Raw genomic sequence first — 18,713 nt, 5'->3', positions numbered from 1 at the left:
AGTGGAATAAGGGATGGGTGGACATGGTTGTACAATACGTGCAACTGTGATCTGTGAGCGTCATAATTATCTACCCAGATATTATGATCTGCCTTCAGGCTGATGCTGACGGCCGTTTCATGTCCCCATAACTGTGACCAACCAAAACGTTCGACAACGGTTTGGGAACACTGAGGAAAGACACCCTCGATTTCATATATATAGCAGCAATTGGACATTTGTATTTGCACGGAAAATGCCAGACAGACATCGGACAAATTCGCAAAGATGTGTAGGTAAAGAATGTAATGAACGACTGTTGAATGACGGCAAGAATATTTCCTCCACGGACTGGCATTTTACACTGACTGCATCCGTCTCAGAAACTGTATGTGAGACGCATATTCCATAACGATTCATGTATAAATGAATCGTTTATTTGTTTTGACTTCTTCTTTTTCCCCAAGCAAAACAAAACAAAAGTAATTTCCTTAAATTTCGGACACCCCCTTCCCCCAAATTAAACCACGCTACCCGAAAAAAAACCCAAAACGGCCCCAGAATAATTCAGATCCGTTAGCAGGGTATGCTGTAGTTCTCACAACCTGATGATAACAATGTACGGACCGGGAGCAACTTAAGACTACCCCCAAGACGGATCCCTTTGTGCGCAAAAGTGACCCAAAATAAAAGCCTTTTTTTCCAGAGGGTTGCAGGCGTCCAAAACTATAAAAAAAAAAAAAAAGGTAGCTTTTTCGGTAAAAAGATAAATTAAAGGTGATGAACTTCGTAAGGGAAATAATATATTGAAGAGCACGTACAGTACACCTGTACGAGTTGGATTTGCTATCGACCAGGGTAATTGGTAAAGTTCTAGCAAAAAGTTGTGTCAAACGGTAAAGTGCTGCTATATACGGTAGAAATAACATTTAGCTGTAAAATATAAGAATAAGGGGAGCACTAGTCTTGTATACTTTCTTTGATCTCGTGGAACAGCAACCTCATAATGAGGTATAGTAAAAGTGTTATGAAACATTTTACGAGTAATTTCAAGTGAATTCTGCCCACAACTGTCATTATATTTCTGTATTTATGTACGTTTGTTGGTGGGTTGCCTGGTTGGTTTGGGTTGATTTATTTCCTTCCTCTATTCTTTCCATAAAATATCTAGCCGCAGGTCACACGTGCCAATGTAATTTCCTCGCGGAAATTCTGAGTCATAGTAATTAATGATTTTGATTGCTCAACATAACTTTGCGTCAAGCTGTTCCAGAAAGCCTACTCTGTATAAAGTATTATTAGGCCTAATCAAATCCTACATTCCAGGGGCGGATCCAGGAATTTTTGCAGGGCGGGGGTTCCGTCCTGTGAGATTTTGTTATTTCTGATTTTAGCGGACATAATATTGCAGCACATTGTAACTGCATCATATTGTAACTGATGTACTTATTGTTATAAAAAAAGTGTTGAATGATCACTTCATCGCCCGGTGTCTGCAAAGAACCGGAAGGAAACGTGCAAAGAGAGGTGTGTCAGTGCCGGCAGTGGTGGAAGTCGTAACAGATGTTCACACTATAATGAATTAAAAAAACAAACAAACAAAAACAACAACAAGCCAAAACAAACAATCCATCGATGAGAAAAAAATTGGTTTGCCATTCAATTGGGAAAACATTATTCCAAAGTCATGTTGAATGATCACTTCATCGTCCGGTGTCTGCAACGAACCGGACGGAAACGTGCAAAGAGAGGTGTGTCAGTGCCGGCAGTGGTGGAAGTCGTAACAGATGTTCACACTATAATGAATTAAAAAACCCAAAAAACAAGCCAAAACAAACAATCCATCGATGAGAAAACTGGTTTGCCGTTCAATTGGGAAAACATTATTCCAAGGTCGTGTTCAATAATCACTTCATCGTCCGGGTCGTTGCAGACACCGGACAAAAAAGTGCAGTGTGAGGTGTGTCAGTGCCAGTGGTAGAGTCGTACCAAAAAATACAGGAATGACTCAACACAATCATATATGCATTTATACCAAACTTTAATTCATATGGTACTTCAGTATTTTTTTTTCTTGGAAAATTAAAGATCATGACCGCAACTCTTTCGCTTTTGATTGCCGAAATATTGTGAAATAATATTTTCGACCGAAAACGGGTGATTCGCCTGTGAAAATTTGAGTCAACTTTCAACCATGCATAATTAGTGCCTTCAGTGGTGCGCAAAGGCGCGGCGTCGTGAAATGGGAGAGGGGATTTCCCGAACCCCATTTTTCAAGAATCGAGAAGTTTGTCACTTAGTGGCAGTATGCACATTGACGTCGCGAGCTGAGAGAACGGCGGATATATGGAAGCACTTTAAATAAAAGGAGTAAAAGCCGAAAAACAAAAAGAAAAGAAAACGGGTCGATGATAATCATGTAAATATAATTCAATGGATATTTACAGTGTCGTAACTTGTGATACCCGAACGCGAATTATTGATTTAAATGGCTTCCTGTCATGAAAGAGAAAGTATTTGAGAGGGGGGAGGCTTTCTTCTGGAAGTCGAACACTTCGGTTGTGTTTTTAACAGTTAAAATTTCGTCTTCTCTCAGATGCTGATGGGCGAGGATGCGGGGGGCACAAGGAGGAGGGAGGGGAAATAGGCATCGAGCGGGGGCCCCTTCTTCCCCCGGTTACGTCATTTTGTATATTTAACGATAGAAACTGCCGGGATTGGGCCTAATTTAAAATGAAGTACGAAAAAAAAATGATACTGTTCGTTCTTTTTTTCGGATGTGAATATAAAGAATGTCGCATGAATGTATAGGCTTATGTATCTATCTTAGCGCGGAGTCCGTATACAGGAAGAAACGTATTAAAGAAAATCGTGCTTTTTCACAGAAAAATTCAAATTACCGGGGCTATGCAGGTCACCATTTGAGTCGACCCTGAAGTGCAGGATGTGTACACTTTTAAGGTCAGAGTTTTAAATTACAAAGACCCTTTCGATATCCACTTTTAATATAAAATATCACATCATTTGGCCTTTGCTTTAATTAAAACAAAACGTCTCGACCACAACATAACCATTCATGGACTAATGACGAGCACGTATACCGTCTGGCAAGTACCAGTAGTTCAGCTCAAGAAATTTACATGGTGATCCGCTTTTACATTACACGAGAAATATTATTTAGTATTCATCAGGATTCTGTGAAAGTTTGTAAGTTCGTGGGTCCTGAACATTCCTCTGTGCTCAACAAGGTAAAAACCGCAAACTTATGGCCTTTATGATGCAACATTGTACTTTTACATGACTGTCCGATATTTCCGATATTTTTTGTTTCAATTTTCCTCATGACCAACAGAGTTAGAGAAAAATTGAAACAAAATCCATGAAGCCCGATACCCAAATTCGATCAGCATAAAAAACATCAAATAATGACGGAAACACTAAGTTTGTCAATTGGCCTTCTTCCTGTACCAAATCCAGAAGTTTCTTGTATACGAGGCCTGGTCTCCATTTGCGATTACCTAATTCACGTCCACCGATGTCAATGACGCTGTTGTATACCGCAAAAAAAGGATCCCCAATATACAGAGCACTGGGCAAAACTGGAAATGTGCAAGGCTATGGTATAATTATTGTGAAAGAAATCAACTTCCTACTAGAATTTTGGTTTTATGAATGAAAGTGAAATTTGATCAGTTTTCTTTGACACACGATGCTGTGTCATTGACATATCGCTATCAATGATATGACGGTGTTGCGAGGATGAGGCCACAGAAGGAACCACCATAGTCCGTTATAGAGAGTTTAGAAAGTGACAGACTCATTATTATGAGAAATTAAGTAAGTGGAAAGCTCGATAAGCGCTCTCCGTGCTATTTTCGAGTTTTTCAATGATTTTTGTTCTCACTTTTTAATAAACATTAAAAAAAGTCTGGCCATGTATACGGAATAGGCCTGATTACAAATTTCGCATTACTTAACCTTGCTGCCCGACAATAATTTAAGCGTATCTTTTGTACATTATAGGCGCAAAGCAATCCCAAACATAAGCTTTCCACGGAGCGTTGCAGACACCCAAAACACACATTTCCCATTTACGGCATAATATTGAACATTATTTTGTTATAGGGCAACTTTTTAAAAACATTTGCTGAATACAATTATCTAAATATAAATATCGGCCTATTGATGTCAGTTGATCAAAATAATGAACCAATCCGTGCACTCTATTAGTCAAAATATTGACTGGTTTTCCTATTATTGAAAATTGACTCGGAATTCAGTTAAACATGCAAAGTTTCATACTATGACTAGAAAAAGTAGTTGAATTTGACTAGTTATTACTGATTTCCAGTTGCACCCAGCTGACCCTGAATAGCTTGTTAAATTTAACAGGTTTCTGGTCAAATCTGACTCATATTTTTTTTTAGAGTGTGTGATTTCAGTGACTGCAAAAGAATAATGAAATAATAATGTACACATTTTACTGCATTTGAATTAGGCTGAAAATAAGTCTTCTGAATAATGATATAGAACGGTATCCTTCTGAATGAAACCGCAATGAACAGAACTTTAATATCGAGGGCCCAGACAAACACAAGGATACTACAAGGCAATCAAATACATCACAAAATATGTCGATATACAAACAAACGATAAAACCTCTCAAATAAAGGAAAGATTCAAAATCCCCTATTTTGCTTCTGCGCTTAGCGGATGAAAACCTGGTGCTCCCGAATATGTCAATATTCCCGTATACTGCAAAGTCTTGAAGTCATCATCCTGTCACATGTCATTAAAAAGTAAACCAGCTTGATGTAATGTTAACCGTAACTAAAATTTAGGTCATGTGAATTTTGTGTTGAAAATGACACACCGTGTATGACACCTTACATTTAGTTTTATGCAACTCGAACATCAGCATATAAGCATAGTGGATGAAAGTGCTTTGATTCATTTGCTTTGATTGCTCTACCTGAAGCCCCAAAGTTACCCCATACCCATTAACCAAGTTCCCCCCTCATCCCCAACACCCACCTCAAGACCAAAAAAAACCCACCCAAGTGTGTAACCACCTTAAATCGTGGACCGCTATTGTCCCTCTTTTGTTTGTACTTTTTAGGAAGACTTCCCATATGTTTTATACACGATCACCAATCGTGGACCTTCGGGAATTGTGGACCCTATTGTCCTCTATTGTTCACCGTCCCCTACTGAATGCAAAAACAGACCCATAGAGAAAAAAAGAAAAAAAGAAAGAAATACAAACACGAAAATGTATCCATACACTTTTTCACGTATAAATGCCACGATCTTCCTTTTTGTGTGCTTCATTGCGCGATATCTTCGTTCAACAACTTTAATGTGATTTTTTTTCATTAGCATTTCAAAACACTGGCCCCTTCTGTGATCCATCATCCAAAACTCAACTCATTAGTGCATGTGAATATGATGTAATTAACAAAGACAACTTTCGCCGTTGAGTAATGCCCACCCAAACAATTCATTCAAAACTGCAACCGATTCCCAAAAGGTAGTCAAAACAATTGACGATTGAAATCTTCCGGAGCAGGGGAAAGTCGTAAAGAAATAAAAAATATAGCTGTTCATTCATCACGTCATAGTTATAGTTTTTTGTAAACGTGTTCCCCGTATGCACGTGTGCATTTTGAAGCAGCAGGTCACACAGGGCACTGACTCCACGCAATACGTTCATTCATATCTTCCCGCTTTACCATATTACGCAATTCTGCGCGCTCACACAGCCGCGGTTTATACACTGTTTTACATAGCGCATTCAAACCAGACTGATTATCGGAACTAAATGATCTCAGAACGGCAAGTGGTTTCGAGAGAAAGTACAGCAAATGAGGAAAGTCCCGTCGGCCATAGCAATAACTGCTATCGCGTCATCTGGCCAAAATAAAATTTGGTCTGGGCATCTGTCCATAAATATGGAGTTCAAAAAGTATTCCACTGTAAAAGTGCTTCAAGCGAGAATTAGAAGGTACAATACTCGCACCGCTGCTAGTACTAAGAATTACAACGACGAAGAAATAACGTAAAGAGAAAACTGCGAATTGAACCATTAAATAAATAAGTAAATAAATATTGTCAATTCATACGTGGGTCTGGAAAGAGAAATTGACAGAAAAATGCTGTCGCGTGACTACGGCCGATCCGCCAGCAGTTATCGGCCGTACGTGATGTTTGCAATACTCCTGATACTGATAAAGATTGGTAAGTCAAGACCTATACAAGTATTTTTTTTTACCAAAAACTACTTCAATGTGCTAGACAAAATTATGTTTATATCCATAAATTTAATGAAAGTTTCTGTCAAACAATTTACAATTGTACATGCATCATAAAAAAAAACTAAATCGGAAACCGTTTCACAAAATATTATTTTCTAGAAATCGAATAATGACGAATAACAAATTATGTGACTGGATGTTTTATTTAGTACGTCTTTATATTGATTCATTAAAAAAAAAACTTTACGGACGAGACATTTTTTATGTAAACATTTCCATATTCGCAGCGTCCATTAAGGAAAAGGCCACATGGTCAATATTTTCATCAGATTATTTCTTAATTCTGACTCAAATTGACTTATATCAAACCTGGAATATTTTACATCTTCTTGTTTTCAAACATAGTGAACGCCTGCTTAAATAAATTGGTTAAATTAGTATGAAATGGCTGACTTGGCTGTAACTTATTAGTGGAAGTGAATAATAGTATGTCGAGCAATCTGTAAAAAATCGTAGCGCCCAGTACGCCTTTTTAAAAATACTATGATACGACACAACTACTGGCACTACGAATTCTATGCATTAAATGTTTCAGGTTGAAAACAAACAAACAATGGTTGAAAACGAATGAACCACTGTAAAATTCATAATAATACATTTCTAGGCCCCCCCCCCAAAAAAAATGAAGTTGACTTTATACAAATCCACACGTTGTCTACCACCTTTAACGACCACGTTTCACCGATAACACAGTGGAATAGTTCAGATTATGCCAGGAGATTTTGGCCCAAAATGAAGCCATCATCATAAATTTCAAGTGAAAATAAACTTTATGTTGTCATTTTGTTCTTACTGTCTAGCGTGGATGAAAACAAAATAACAGGAAAAGTATAAAATGCAATATTTACAGTGACGTGTGCTATCGGGGAAAGTCGGAAGTATTAATTTTCAAGTGAGGAACTTACCGTGACTTTTCCGTATCGACAACCTGCAAGACGTGCATTGCGAAATTATGTTTCTAAATGTAAATTACACATTCATTTTTTTTTTTTAAATATCGAGACCCTAAAAGGAAAAGCAGACAATGTATTTCCGAATTTCGAGCTTTGTGATTTCTTTTTATTTTCTCCAGCGAAGTACCACTGGTAATTTACATTTCGCATGGCGTTTTTAATCATACTGTTAAAAGTGTATATTTAAATTGAACATACTACGGTAGAAGTGACACCAACAACTCAGACCAAGCAGTTTCCGCAGTGGAAATTCATTGTTTATTTTCGTATTTAACAAAATCAAGATGGCAGTTCCAGGCCAGACAACGAATTATCTGGAATTCAGAAATTGCGATGGTAATTTTGTCTGTGCTAGATATGAAAACCTTGTGTCGCAATGATCCAGACTACGTTTCGCCATTCATTCATCGCACACAAACCCGACACCCCGAAGTTCGAATAATAAAAACATCCTTCCCAGATTCAACATAATTTTCACCGCTAATCTATCCCAATCCCTAGACGAAGTGAAAATTGCAACTTGCGCCCGGAATACACGAGACACGACTGGCAGTATTTGTAATGTAGCCTATACGCCGAGGATCGGGAAAGCCTTGCTAAAAATAGCCACAGCCTCAGGCATCTCTGCAACATCGTTAAATTATTATAATGATTAAATATGAATATTAATAGCACCGCCTGCGTAGCCTATGCGTGTGTGTTGTTTGAGTTGATTATCGATTTTTCCCCCTATAGGACCGAGGTTGAGCGAACGAGTTTATGCAATGTGTCCGTGTATGCGACGCGCGACGAGCACATTTCACAATCGTAAACAAGCCGGGATACCGTGCTGGTACACGTGGCTGCTATGGAATCAGTGTTACCTTAAACCAAACGGAACAGGCTCTTCACTACTTGGGGAATTCTACTGACTGTATCCCCGATCTAATCACTCTAGAGATGGAATGTATTTCTCTTCCAAAGCAATAATATTTACGAAACTGAAACTGTCCGACTATTTCTCGTCTTTTGTGCAATCATAAAGCAGAAGGAAAGTGGCTCATTTCATTGAAGTTAAAAAAATATAATGGTGCCTACATTTCAACAAAATCAATTAACTTACTCAAAGTACAGATGAGATCTGACATCAAGCCTCCAGTATTGCAAAACTAAAAGAACCGTTCCAATTTCAACTGATGAATGAGTCAAAAATGCCAGTAGGAATGTTTTGTATCAGAACAATGAGAAGCCATAGATGCTCGGTGTTCGGTTAAACAAGTCATAAGATCTTGATCTATCATCCAATCGTCGAGGAGGTAAAAAGAATTCTACCTCAAATAGATACAAGCATCCACCGATAACAATGACTAATCGCGTATTATTTAATGCGTTTGGCACTGATGTGCTTTGGTGAATTATTGCAATTATGGATGAAACACTGTTTTGTGACTTAATAAATGTCCTCCATAGGGCCTATACCTTATCTAATGCAGCCAGCGAGAAACCCGTTACGAAGAAAAGGAAAGCTATAGGCCTACTAATTTGGCCGGCAGAAAAAAGCCCACACTCTTAATACACTGCAAATATTGAGATCTGCTAAATCAGAAAAATGGATCAATTCAACTTCGGACAAAACATGATTTAAATTTAAAGCTTTGTCTTTAAAGCACTCAACATTAAACCATATTTATTAAGTAAACCAATTTATGAAGGTAACTTCCTCCCGAAACATTTCCGACATCGGTAGTGTAATGACTAAGCTTGTTCTTAATTTCCCTATGTTTTTTTTTCTTTCTTAAATGTTTGACATAGATTTGACCACATTTCTAGCCATACCTGTGGTCTGGTCCCTTTCGGCCCTAGAGTGTGTGAGAGAACCCAAGTGATGAAATTCAGATGGAATCGAATCGACCATTTCCGATTATGTCATTTTTTCAAGAATAGTTTCATTTTCAAAGTAGCCCCCTCTTAAGAAGAGGATACGAGCATTTTCTGTATTAATAACCTGACAATTCTTAAATAATTTGTACTGTACTATGATAAATAAATTTATGAATCAGTTTTTAGAATCAAGTTTTTTTTGTAGTCTTTAAATTTCATGTTGTCGTTTTATTCTTCAGGACTGGGCTTGGCAGCATCATGCCTGAGTCTGGACTCTACCGTGATCGAGTACGACTCCTCAGAGAAACTGTGCTGCGCTGGGGTTTTACATGCCAAACGAGATGATATCCAGCCCTACTCGTGCTGTAAGTAAGCTTTCAAGTTGGAAATACAGGATGGTCCCCCCCCCCAAAAAAAAACCCCAAACCCACCACCGGAACCTCATACTTCCACTACCCCGAGACTCAAACCACATATACCAATGCATGGAGAATCTTTAAAACCAGTAGTTTTTGTTCTAGAGCCTATTTTGTGAAGCAAGGTGGGGGTCATTTTTGTCCCGATGAATTACTAAACCACGCCCGGGAATTTGACTTACATTGTCATTGATAGAGGGACTGTTATGTAATAATACCCACATGAAAGAAGTATCCTTCACAAAATAGGCTCTGCAGCAAAAACTACTGGACCGAATCGGAACATTTTGGTATCATAATTCTTCTAAAAGGATTCTCCATCAATTGGTACAGGTGGTTGAGTCTCAAGGTAGTGGAAGTATGCCGTTCCGGTTTTTTTGACCACCCTGTATGTTCCCAAGGATTGACGAGGTTTAAACATTGGCTTCCTTTCTCTAAAATTGGTGTATTTTATGTTTTATAACGGACTGTGCCACACGAGAAATTGAAGACAGAAATCCATTATAAAAGTTACGAAATGACAGTCAGTTTTGTTGTCATTTGGCGAACTCATAAAGATGCTGAAAGCCTGTCAAGTTTGTCAAGAGAACTGGGATATACATGCCCAAATCACAAAACATAGACACATTGGGCGCCTCCTCCAACCCGCCTAAATGTTCGGCTTTCTCTGTTGGGTTTTAATGTCGGATGGCACAATTATTCATTAATTTTAATGTCTTCTATGAATGCACATTATGGAAAAAAAATCATATATTTTTGTCCATCCTAGAATGGCTTACAAAAGTTAGAACTTCAGCACACATACAACAGGTTGAAGGAGAGAAGCATAAAAGAAATTCTCATGTTTTCAGTTTTATTTAGAAGACTTTTCATCTTCACTTTTTAACTCAAAAATAGAATATGTACAATTAAATTTAAAGTTATAATTAATATCAATAATATAACATGAAAATTAAACAAATATACATTAATGATCGGGATATGTTAAAAGCTTTTAGAACCAATAATCTTCCCTGTACGTGTGATTTCCATTTTAGGGAATTTAATAAGTGAATTCCCAATTTGAACTGCTACTTCCTTAATACAACAGACATGAAGATTAAATCCATACACCGGATAAATGAAATTGATTAAAAATTCAAGTTAATACTTTACATTCTTTTCCCTGCATACATACGTCATGCTGTATCATGCTTATCATGCACACATTATGTACCTGCACTTTTTTCAGTTTTGAATATTCATTAGAGGTTTCCTTTATATTGACACAAGTGTAGTATCATTCCTGTGGTTACACTAAATAATTGTACTAAAAAACTAAAAGTCCAGTCTGATGAGTTGCTATTTTACCAACTCAACAGATTATCCTCTGAGATCACATTGGGTACAGGATTAGGTTGCTGCAAATAAAGGGTGTGCCCCTCAAAATCAACTTCCTGAGAGGAAGTCATCAGAAGTAGTTGATCATGTGGGAACAAATAACGGTCAACCCGCAAATACGTTGCATTATTTTGTTTCACTGCACCCATCGATATAAACTTGGTGATAACAAGCCACTACATGTACATATCCCTATGTACACATAGGGATATAATAATTACGGGAAATGGTATCTCAGGGACACATTCCCATAGACTTGTGCACAAAAAATCCTGACTTTAATGACCCCCAACCCTAACCATATCCTACACTCTCACCAAAGTTTGTAAATTTGGGTTTTGCATCATGAGGAATCGATTCAGCCTATTTTGGGAGACATTCAAATGTCTCCCAAAGGTATAACTTTAGATGATAATGTGTCCCCAAAGGGTACATTTAGAGGAATACTGTCTAAACGAGTGCAAATGGGCCCATTTCAATGGCTCTGCTTTCCATAAGCAAACAATCTCTGCTAAGCAACGCAGGCAATTCTGTGCTAATCATAAGCATATTTCACTAGTTAGGTAAGAATGTTAGCTTATGCCACTGTACATCCTGTGATGAAGGATTCTGTGCATACATTCTACAGTTAGCACCAAATTTCTTCGCTAGCATTTCAGGCACAGAATTGTGATTATAAGTGCAGAATGCTGTGGTCACAAAAGCAATTACACATGTCCACAGTGGACAGATGTAGGTACAATTTGCCAATCTGGGATATGGTGGACATATTGTATTTACCCAAATTTACCCAAACCAAATCAACGTCCTTGTATTGTATCTGCCATAGCTCAAAAGGCTAACAGATTGAATTATGCCTTAGAGAGGCTTGCAAATCTATCACACAATACATCCTGATCATAAATTCTGATCAGGAATATGATTGCGATATGTCGGGATCATATCAAACAACCCTGACCAGCTGGGCTGCTAACTAAAAAAAAGAAAAACGTGCTGGTAACCACTCTGTTGTGCCATAGATCGTAGGACATTTTAGTCTGTAATGTTGGTAATGCTGATGTTGGTAAGTGCAACCAGCATGGCCACTGCTTGGGATTTTCCCCAAGACCTTGGGAATTAAGGCTAGCCCTTGGGAAAGTTTCGCTGAGCCTTGGTTTTTTTGTATTGAGTACATACAAAAGTATGGATTGCACTTGCACAAAATTTCAGCACTTTATAGCCACATGTACATGAAAATAGGGTCTTTGCTGCTATTTTGGTACATAATTCTTAAATCTTGTGAATTTTTTAATGATCATCTTGTTTTTTTTCTAATTTGATGAGTGGCCATGCTGAGTGCAACGTCTTCAATGTTGAGCATATTTCTGTCTGCTGTTTAAGCAACTTCATGCAATTAGCCCTATTTGGCTGTTCTTTCCCCAGGTGGGGCAGACCTCTACAATCTAGCTAGTCAAAGCTGCTGTGATGGCCAGATACTGGACCCAGCACAAAACCGAAGCCTGAGCTGCTGTACTGTGCCCACCTCTAGCCTTGAACAAGTGTTTAATTCAGACACTACGCTTTGCTGTCACGGGACGCTGGCCAACAAAGCTGAAGGTAAGGGGTGATGATAGGGGTAGGGGAGGGGGTGGTGGGAGGGGCCAGGGGTGGAGTGGTGTTAGGGTTGGGGCAAGTAGTGCTGCAGATTTTGGAGATTTTCATTTATAACTAATACAAATTGACTAACTCAGCAAAATAACATCTTTCAGCTAGTGAAGAAGGAATGGTCCAACTCTTTTGTACTCCTTATTTGTAATCCCAATAACAGAAAGCTGAAGAATTATTATGTAGTGCTTTGCAGGAGTATTGTAGACAGTTGTATGAAAATACCTTTTATGCAGTTTGTCCAGGGTCCGTTGAAGTATGCAATCCCCCACGGCAAGTTTACCTAACTCACAGAGCAAAAACACACAAAAACAAGAAATACAATTTACAATTTAAGAGGTAAAAATTGGGTTCAAAACAAGGTGATGCATATTTAATAGTGACTTTAACAATTATCGGTCTCTGGTCAGAGAGATTTTGAAGAAAAAAAAGGTTGACGCGCATGATTAAAATCGACACGCGCGTTGACCAGAGACCCAGTATTTTTTTTTTGGCCTTATGGTAATGTGACTCACGGCAAAAGAAATTGTGGTTTAATAACAAAGATTTTCAGAATAATTATTTCAATATTGAAACACTATCGAGCAATTGCTTAAATAATAAGAAAGAATCGAAGACTTCTTTTTTTACTTCATGCTTTCTGCATGTACCACGAGGGAAGTCAAATCAGTGCAGCTCAATAAACAATATCACGAATTGTCCTGAATGCATCCACTGAAGATTTCTTTCTGTTGATGTCTGTTTGAAACAGGACTAGCATGCTGTGGCGATACCGTGATAGACACAACCCAGCAGACCTGCTGCTCCAATGGCCCTAGAGACGGGATCGGCCAGTGCTGTGGCACGGACAAATTGTACAACGCCTCCAGTGAAATCTGCTGCTCGAGGAGGGAGGGTCAGGGGCTAGTGAGTCAGGTGCATGTCGTGGGTGAGGATGCTGTTATAGATGAGACGGCGAGATGCTGCGGACTGGAGGCTATTGATACAACAGAGCAGCACTGCTGTGATCAGGTCAGCTCTATTTACTTTTTGTACGATATGAGTGAATTGTAAACAGGCCTTGTGCTATGCAAGCCTAACCCCAACCCTCTCTTAGTATTAACCCTAATCCTCCAAAATTCTCTTTGCAAAATGGAGGATTTTGCAGGATTGAGGCTACATGGCAAAAATGTGTTGCTGATTTCGGAGGATGCACTGTGTCAAGGTCTTGGGCCAGACCTTGTGTTGTTGATGCTCAACCGTGCATAATTTAGGCCTCTATTCTATACTTGAAATCCCCCGCACTGCTCCAGGATGTCACTGGCTCTGCTTCAACATATTGACAGTGATTGCCAGGGGATTTTGCAGGATTGAGGCAGTGGTCACCGCTCCAAGGACCAAATTCAAAAAAATATATCGGAGGATTTAGCAGGATTGAGGATGTATGCAATTTTTACATGGAGGCAGTTGAAGGATTTTGCAGGATTGAGGTTACATCCTAGCAAAAATGCCTTGTGAGTTAGGGATAAGTTAAGTACCCTTTGGTGTCCAACAGTATCCAACAATTGAAACTGAAAGCCTATGATTGAAACAGGAAGCCTACTAAATCAAACAGCATCTAACAGCTACAGAAGAACTTTTGTTCACCACTCAGATGAACAAAATCAAACCAAAACCTGTTGCTGGTGCTGTGGCAGACTTAACTGCATCACAGAGACTAAAATGACTGAATCTTTTAAAGATAGATGCTTGTGCAAATTTACATGGGGCTAAAAAGTGTTGCAAGTAACTGTCAAGATGCATGGGCATGTGATTTGTATCATAGTTGGATCGTATTACTTTTGACTGGTTATGACATTTGATAACGTTTCGGTCTTCTTCAAACAGGTTCCACAAGTGAAAACACCTTTCAATGAATGCTGTGGCCGTACGACCTTTGACCTTCGCTCAGAAGTATGCTGCGAGGGTGTTAAGAGCGAGCTCACTAACGGTAGAACCGAATGCTGTGGCACCAATCCATACAACCCAGATAATGAAGTGTGCTGTGGCTTTAGTACTCACACTGTCCACCCAATAGGTAAGTATGTTTACAATATCACCACTACTCACAATCTACAGGCTAAGTATACAGGCTTGATGCTTGATACATAACTCCAATATAACTTGTAGACTCCTCAGGAATATTCCTCTGTTGAGGTACTCAATGGCACATTTTCTAGACTTTTGGCTAACTCCCTAGGGGGTGTGCAAACTCATATTCAAATTGGAGGATTCAGGACTGTAACTGAAGGGTTGGCATCTAGTCCCATGCAATGTAATAGTTTCTTGATTTTTTTTTTTAAAAGCTTCCCCAAGCATGCAATATCCTCCTTGCATTGAAGGCTTCGGGTTAATATCCATTGGTGGCTTTGCTACCTTTCTCTCTATGGAGAGGGGGAGTTTTACCCCAAAGGCATCAAAATAATCATACAAATTGTTTACAAAGAAAATTGTTCAGTTAAGCAAAGGAAATGAGTGAACTGTGTTCATGGTATTTATGCAAAGCACCATCTGATTAACTGATGAACACATACACATGTGCATACACTCTTGTTTTACTATACTCTCGAGGACAATGCTTTGTGTTTCCCCCTTTGTCCCTGTATATATAACCCTCTCCCATAGACTTAGCTCACAAACTTACTACAGAGGACAGTATCCAACAAAAGACCCAACTCCAGAGGACTGAAAAGATCTGTTGTTCTCCCTTTGTGTGTCGGTCATCAGTGGTTATAGAACACGTACAAGTTATTTTGCAGCATGTAACCACAAACTAGCAGGCCTGAACTACACATGATCCATCAGTTACACAGTCAATCGAATCTCGTTACACTGTGCTGCCTTCTGTATCATTTCCCACAGGTCATGGTAGTTGCTGCAGAGAGACCCCCTACTCCCCCCAACTGGAATCATGCTGCGGTGGACGCAAGCAATCACTACCCAGTATCCAGGAGATCAAGGGTTGCTGCGGTAACAAATCATACCTCAAGACAGACCACCTTTGCTGCCGGGGACGTAGGTTTCAGAGACAGCCAAATATGGAATGCTGTGGAAACGGTAAAGATTTAAAAACTTCACAGAATATTTTTTTTAACCCAAACCCCATTTGATTTTCTCTTGGTACACTAGTACCAGTGTTGTAGAACTCATACTCGGTACTCGTACTTGAGTACTACTTGAGTACTTTCTTGTAGAGTACTCATAGCGTGATAAGTTGCATGACTTTGTCGCATAAATGTAAACGCACTCATTGATGTGTGTTTATATACATGTACAGAGACAAAATCGCGTATGTGTAAATAAAATTCAGGGAACACAATCAAAATGGCTTCCACGTGAATACGGTCTATTGATTTTGCTTTTCCTCTTTCTTTCTGCAGGAATTTATGACACAACTGCCGAGATGTGCTGCGACAACCAAAGGGTCCAACGCTCTCCCCCATCCCTACAGTGTTGCGGTTCCACCAGCTATGACCCTCAGACAGCAACCTGCTGTCACAGGGCGGGCCAGAGTTTCCCCAGTGCTGGTCTGTCGTGCTGCTACGCAAACTCTGGGAATGAAGTGGAGGTGTTTGACCCTACTAGTCAGACGTGTTGCACTGGAAGGAGACGTGGTGAGTCGGCTGGGATTCTAATTCTGTAGAATTTTATTTGACGTCAAGTCTGACGAATTTCACAGAAGCAGACATGCACTTGGAAGATTTCTTATCACTCATTTTAAAACAAAAGTGTTTCAAATTATTTTCTTGCTTCAAAATGTATCCATACATGGGGTGTCACTTACGACCTAAGAAAGGTGAAATTATAAACATTGTACACAGTACTTATTACCTTTTTCACTCTCTGATGACACTGGCATTGTTGTGTAAACAAAATGGTTTCAACAATCATAAATATAAACTAGAGCTGTATGTCTGTTTGCGAACAGAACACAGGGCTTTTTCGCATTTTACAAATGTAGTCACTTTTAGAGTGCTTCATGCAGTTAAAGGTTGTTCAAAATGCTTAGAATAATTCCTAAAATATAATTTTATGACATGACGTAACATGCCTTGCAATGACGTCATCTTGAAAACCCTTCTCAATGCACATTCCGTCATTGTGGTCTTGGTTTGAACCAAGTTTAAAGTCAATCCGATGAAAGAAAGTGTGCAATTTTGTACACTTAAGTGTGCAATACTTAAAAAAATCATAAACAAATCAAACGATGACGTCATCATGACGTCACTTCGGACTTTGCATACTATCTACCTACCCACCAAGTTTTATGACAATCGGACCTTTCCTTATATGTGTTTTGAAAAATCGCATTTTTTGATGACATCATGATGACGTCACACATTTTTCAAATTTTGTGCAAATAACTATTACCAAACAAACCAAATACAAGAAGAATTTTGAATTTTTGCATGTTGCGTTCATGAGATATGGCTAAAAGGTCCAAAAATACAAATATTCATATAAAATCTCAGGATGACGTCATCATGACGTCACCTCATTTTTTTAGCTATAACACATCATGGTCTAGCCAAAAAAGGCCTAAAATAGGCAAAAGGTGTATGTGGATTTTAAAATTCTTGAAATTTTTCTGTAGTTGGTGTCTTCGATGAGCCGGCAGCTGCCGATCATTGCTGTGGCTACTCACTGCTACAGGCCAACCAGCTGTGTGACACCGCCCGGCAACAGCCACTCAACAAGACCCATCCTGATCACGATGCAGTCTGTCGACCAGTGAATGAGCGCACTGGCAGACCTATGCGTGGCGGGATACCAGTGACATACGACAGTGAAGATCAGGTGAGATTTGTGTAACCCTTTCCCAACTCCACCCTCCAATACACTTCAATATTTGCTTGAAGAAAATGCCCTTCGCATACTTAATACATGTAGGTACATATAGAAACAATTATATTCAGTATACATGTGTTTTGTTCACAGTTTTGTACAATTCACGGTGACCTGACAATACGTCTATCTGGAGACGAAGTCTGCGGTGGCAACATATACAACCAAAACACTGAAATCTGCTGTGCCGGCCAAATCCACAACAAACAGGACCAGTACGGGAACCCAGTCGAATGTTGCGGCAACAGTATCCAGGTGTTTGCGCCCAGTCTTCAGTGCTGCTTTGCCGGCAGTGTTTTCAATGTTCCCAGGGGCGTGGCTGGGTGAGTTTTTGTGTTCTTGATGCAGATACGAGTAGTTGGAAGAACACTTACTGACAATCTGGACATAACCTTCAGATCAGGTTACAAGAACAAGAAACTGATTATGCTCCTAATCATTACAGACCTTTAGGAATGAAATTGAAATTGGCCGAACAGCGCATACAGTGCTCTAATGGGGAAACAATGTTTCCTTAAACTAAGAATTAAATGTTATGTTGCTCATGACACAGTTTAACATGTAGTGCCATTACCTGATGGCCCTTTGGACCACAGAATTCAAAAGAGGGACATCTGGCTTAAAACATTTCTTTATGAAATCATGTTACTGTTCATTTCAATTCTTTTTCCCCCTAAAGATTCCATGTCAAAGGGAAAAATCTTTCCTGAGAATACAGCAACTTTCATGTTATGTACATTGCAGAATACAATGATCGCAACATTCAACCATCCCATGATCCATTGTCATTAAAATGTTTAAACATTGTTCCAATGCAATTGTGTTGTCACTCTCTAGGTTTTGCAGGAACACCGTTTACAACACCAACACCAGCGCCTGTGACAGAAGCGGACTGGTCCGTCCTCGGTGCCAGGTGGAAGCCTTCCCAGCTCTCTGTGGCACTGGCTCCGACCTCAGCACATGGACGCCTTACAATCCCGCAGACAATGAGTGCTGCAGGGATGTCCTGATTGGCTCTGGCCAGACATGCTGTAACGGTCAGGTCTACGACACTCCGGGCACTGCCCTGGGTGAAGGGAAATGCTGCGGACAGGACGGAGGCTACAATGCTGATGCCCACATCTGCTGTAATGGCAGGCTGTTTCCTAGAACTGGCAGAGGTAAAGATTGTTACAGGCTCAATATATCTCTTTTGAGGCTTTTGAAATATTTTGGCTTTGTCTCCAGATTTTGCTGCAAGAGATTTCATACCCTTGATTTGGGGGATTCTGGCTCAATAATACATGTAGTTGTTCCTCCAAAGT

The 18,713-nt window shown here is 39.4% G+C and overlaps 1 protein-coding gene across 1 annotated transcript in view; it reads right to left on the bottom strand.

Annotated features, from left to right (window-relative positions):
• Positions 1-10,354: 10,354 nt before the first annotated feature.
• Positions 10,355-18,713, bottom strand: part of LOC119720456 (dimethyladenosine transferase 2, mitochondrial-like) — a 29,378-nt gene continuing 21,019 nt past the window's right edge. Inside the window, exon 9 of the mRNA XM_038190131.1 lies at positions 10,355-12,829. The gene's annotated coding sequence lies outside the window, so the exon portion shown is untranslated. The remainder of the gene's footprint in view (positions 12,830-18,713) is intronic.

The sequence above is a fragment of the Patiria miniata genome, unplaced genomic scaffold, assembly GCF_015706575.1.
Source record: "Patiria miniata isolate m_02_andy unplaced genomic scaffold, ASM1570657v1 HiC_scaffold_13, whole genome shotgun sequence".
NCBI classification, from domain to species: Eukaryota; Metazoa; Echinodermata; class Asteroidea; order Valvatida; family Asterinidae; genus Patiria; species Patiria miniata.
The sequence above is the reverse complement of the archived record's forward strand: the minus strand, read 5'-3'. Positions and strand labels throughout refer to the sequence as shown.